A 5,022-nucleotide genomic window follows, 5' to 3' on the forward strand; every position below is an offset into this window, starting at 1 on the left:
GCCGTGAAAGGCGGAGCCATCAGAGGTGGCACCGTGAGGTGGCTCTGGAGGTGGGGTCCTGGAAGGCTCCGGAGGTGGGGCCGACGGAGGCTTTAGGGGCTGAAGGCCTGGAAGGCTCTAGAAGTGGAGCCGACGGAGGCTTTAGGGGCTAAGGCCTGGAAGGCTCTGGAGGTGGAGCCGAAGGAGGCTTTAGGGGCGAAGGCCTGGAAGGCTCTGGAGGTGGAGCCGAAGGAGGCTTTAGGGGCGAAGGCCTGGAAGGCTCTGGAGGTGGAGCCGAAGGAGGCTTTAGGGGCGAAGGCCTGGAAGGCTCTGGAGGTGGAGCCAAGGGGGGCTTTAGGGGCTGAAGGCCTGGAAGGCTCAGGAAGTGGAGCCCATGGAAGTGGCGCCGTAGGAGGCTCCAGAGGTGAAGCCCTGGAAGGCTCTGGAGGCAGAGCCGAGGGAGGTGACGCCGTGGGAGGTGGCGCCGTGAGAAGGCTCCATGAGTGAAGCCCTGGTAGGCTCTGGAGGCAGAGCCGAGGGAGGTGATGCCGTGGGAGGTGGCGCAGTAGAAGGCTCCAGGAGTGAAGCCCTGGTAGGCTCTGGAGGCAGAGCCGGGGAGGTGACGCCGTGGGAGGTGGCGCCGTAGGAGGCTTGGGAGGCGAATCTCTAGAAGGCTCTGGAGTCTTAGGGAGCAGAGCCGCAGGAGGCCCGGGTGGCGGAGCCGTGGAAGGCCTCGAGAGGCGGAGCCCTAGGAAGCTCTGGAGTCTTTGGGAGCAGAGCCATGAGAGGCTCGGGAGGTGGAGCCGTAGGAGGCTCTGGAGGGGGAGCCGTAGGAGGCTCGGGAGGCAGAGCCATAGGAGCCTCTAGTGGCCGAGCCCTGGGAGGCTCGGGAGGTGGAGCCGTAGGAGGCTCTGGAGGGGGAGCCGTAGGAGGCTCGGGAGGGGGAGCCGTAGGAGGCTCGGGAGGCAGAGCCCTGGGAGGCTCGAGAGGCTTGAGGGGGGGAGCCTTGAAAGACTCGAGAGGCGAAGCCGTGAGAGGCTTGAGGAGAGGAGCCATGAAAGACTCGAGGGGCGGAGCCCTGAGAGACTCGAGAGGCGAAGCCGTGAGAGGCTTGAGGGGTGGAGCCATGAAAGACTCAAGGGGTGGAGCCCTGAAAGACTCGAGAGGCGAAGCCGTGAGAGGCTTGAGGGGTGGAGCCATGAAAGACTCGAGAGGGGACGCCCTGAGAGGCGGAGGAGCCCTGAGAGACTCGAGAGGCGAAGCCGTGAGAGGCTTGAGGGGTGGAGCCATGAAAGACTCGAGGGATGGAGCCCTGAGAGACTCGAGAGGCGAAGCCGTGAGAGGCTTGAGGGGTGGAGCCATGAGAGACTCGATGGATGGAGCCCTGAGAGACTCGAGAGGCGAAGCCGTGAGAGGCTTGAGGGGTGGAGCCGTGAAAGACTCGAGGGATGGAGCCTTGAGAGACTCGAGAGGCGAAGCCGTGAGAGGCTTGAGGGGTGGAGCCGTGAAAGACTCGAGGGATGGAGCCTTGAGAGACTCGAGAGGCGAAGCCGTGAGAGGCTTGAGGGGTGGAGCCATGAGAGACTTGAGGGGTAGAGCTCTGGGAGGCTCGTGAGGGGCCCTTGGAGACTCGTGAGGCGGAGCCCGGGAGGGCTCAGAGGGGCGAGCAGAACCCGACAGAGCCGTGGGAGACTCTGGGGGCGGAGCAGAGCCCGGCAGAGCCGTGGAAGACTCTGGGGGCGGAGCAGAGCCCGGCAGAGCCGTGGAAGACTCTGGGGGCGGAGCAGAGCCCGGCAGAGCCGTGGAAGACTCTGGGGGCGGAGCAGAGCCCGGCAGAGCCGTGGAAGACTCTGGGGGCGTCTCTGCGGTCTTGAGCACAAGACGAGACTGGGGAGAAGGGGCCCTCTTCCTTCTCTGACGTCTTCGACCAACAGGGGATGTGGCCATGGGGACGGTCGAGGCTACAGGCGCTGGCTCTGGGGCGGTCGAGGCTACAGGCGCTGGCTCGCTGACCGTGGCAGACATGGGCGCTGGCTCGCTGGTCGTGGCGGCATGGGCGCTGGCTCGTTGGTCGTGGCGGGCATGGGCGCTGGCTCGCTGGTCGTGGCGGGCATGGGCGCTGGCTCGTTGGCCGTGGCGGGCATGGGCGCTGGCTCGTTGGCCGTGGCGGGCATGGGCGCTGGCTCGTTGGCCGTGGCGGGCATGGGCGCTGGCTCGTTGGCCGTGGCGGGCATGGGCGCTGGCTCGCTGGCCATGCCAGGCTTCGAGGCTGGGGCCGTGACAGGCCTCGGGATTGGGGCCGTGTAAGGCTTCGAGACGGGGGCCGTGTAAGGCTTCGAGACGGGGGCCGTGTAAGGCTTCGAGACGGGGGCCGTGTAAGGCTTCGAGACGGGGGCCATGGTGTAGAGCGCTGGTTCAGTATCTGCCTCCCCCACAGTAAACGAGGAACCAACGCACAGCAGGGCGAGGTCAATAAACTGAGCCAGGTTGAGAGAGCATCGACCACCAGGCATGTATGATGAGGCTGGCTCATTCAGTCCATCTTGAAAAATGTCTTTCAGAACCACCTCATCAAAATTCACCTGGTTGGCCAGGGCACAAAAATCAGTGACATAAACCTCCAAGGGTTGACTCCCTGACGCTAACACCAATAGTCGGGCCGCTGGCTCCATAATGTCAAGGGCGGGGTTATGCGTTACATAACCGCTGCCTTGCATAGAAAACCCTTGGTCTGCGTCCGAAGAGCCATAAAACCTCTCCGGGGGTGGAGAGTTCACGGCGCTCAGACATGCGTAAACGGGCTCAGGGGCAGACACAGGTGAAACCGGGTAAAAAAAATCAGAAATAGCGCATACCTGCTGCCCCTGGGTCGTGAGCGCGTAGTCATCTCTCCACACTGTAGCTCCGCGCGCCGAATGTGACGTGCACCTCCGCTCTAGTGAGCTGCGCGACTCCTTAGCGCGGGGCATTGTGACTGCCAACGGTGGGGTTGGTTATTTTGTAACGAACACAAGTTGAGACAGTCACAACGTTGGATGAAACCGCTTTATTAAATAAAAAGCAGTCCAGACAAACGTACACACAAGGGGCAAATCCAATGAAGAATAGTCGGGGTAGCGTAGGGTCAAAAGCCGGGGAATCAAAGATAAACAGGATGAATAACAAGAGGGGACTAGAGGGAGCAAAACACAGGGGAACAAGAAGAGTTGGCAAGCTAAGAGGAAGACAAGAGGAGTTCAGAACTAGGCGAGACTAGCGGGGGCAAAGCACGGGAAACTAAATACACACAATAACCAACACCCGTGAAACGGAAGTGCTGGGTATTTATAGGGGAAGGTGCAGGTGTGAACAATGAAGGTGACGAGACGAGTGCAGGTGAATCTAATGTGTGGGGATAGGAAGCGCGTGAGTGCAAGTGGTCATAATGTTCAGGCTGAAGAGCCGAGTGCGCCAGAGGGGGGAGATCGTTTACGAGCGAGAGCTCGTAAAAGCAAAACTGGGCGTGGAAGCCCGATGGAGGAAAAAGAGCGTTCGCGCTCAGGGGGGCGGAGCGAGGGAGCGGGAAGCGAGTGCCTGTGTGCGAGACGGGAGATAGTGTGCGTGTGTGAGGAAGCTGAGATGGGGCAGAGGAAAGGGGTTCGTGACAGAGCTGTTTTTTATGCTACCTGTATCCATAGAAAACATCTGCTCAGGAGCATTCCCAAGATACCGGCTGAGTGGACTGACTTGCCTTGAATAGGACTTTGTAAGATCAATACAAAACAGTCCCAATTTCAGAAGCTGCAATAGAACAGCTGCCTGTGTAGACAGCAAGACAGCGCGATAGGTTTAAGAATAGACCCAGAAATTGAAAAGGAACATTTTGATTGTCAGCTATCTCTAAATGTAATTTTTTTTTTTTCATAACAGTAATTTTCTCCAGTCCAGCTGTTGACCCCTGCGACAGCTATACCAGTCTGGACGAGTCTTGGAGATCCACCAGCAATACCGATTTGGGTCATTCAAAGTGTGATTATAATGTCAACTGGAATGGCTGGTACAGACTATTCTATCAGGGTCAGAGTGCTCAGGTGCCTGATTCATGTGTAAATTATGGATCTTGTGGCACTTATTATCCATTGTGGCTCAGTGGCACTCACCCACAGCTGGAAGATGGAGTGGTCACCAGGAAAGTCTGTGGTTCTTCATTGAATGATTGCTGTGGTTACAAGTCCCATCCCATTCAAGTAAAAGCCTGTCCAGGCAATTACTATGTCTATGAGTTGGTCAGTCCAACATTCTGTTCGGCATACTGCACAGGTACATCCACTTAGATGCTCATATAAAGTCAGTGGCTACCTGGTTCACATTTTAAAATGATTGATGTTAATATAAAAATGTTCTCCATAGGGACTGGAAGCCTTAGCCCTTCAACAACCTTTACAAAAACTGAAACACAATTGACTGAAACTACACCCATCACAACCACTGGTAAACTATTATACTATATTCCTAAATTGCAACTGAAGCTCTTGAGAGAATTTTAGAAAATTATTAAAAAGCATAGAAATTGGAGAAGAAAACTATCTAAGTTACAGAATATTTATCATATACATTTTCATTTCATTTTCAATTATTCTACAAATTCACATTATACAACCAAGGACATCAGTCCTGCAATCTTAAATTAAATATTATTCTTTTAAGGTGAAAGAATCAGGTTTTCATTTTTGCTGACAGAATGAGTTGTCTAACATAACACACAGTGGAAAATGAACATATGAAGAGGCAACGATTACTTCAGTAATTTAACTTTTATTATCCACATGACAGCTACTTTTGACAGATCCAGTGAGTATCCCTGTGACAACTTCAAGTCTCTGGACCGTCCCTGGAGAGCCACAAATGAAAGTGGATTGTATATTTGTGATGAAAATTACTCCTGGGATGGATGGTACCGACTTTTCTACAATGGAAAGAACATCCGTATGGCAGAAAACTGTGTTAGTTCATACAGCTGTAACGCTTACGTGAGTCTGTGGCTCAGTGGTGGTCACCCTCATA

Source organism: Xyrauchen texanus, chromosome 40, assembly GCF_025860055.1.
Source record: "Xyrauchen texanus isolate HMW12.3.18 chromosome 40, RBS_HiC_50CHRs, whole genome shotgun sequence".
NCBI lineage: Eukaryota > Metazoa > Chordata > Actinopteri > Cypriniformes > Catostomidae > Xyrauchen > Xyrauchen texanus.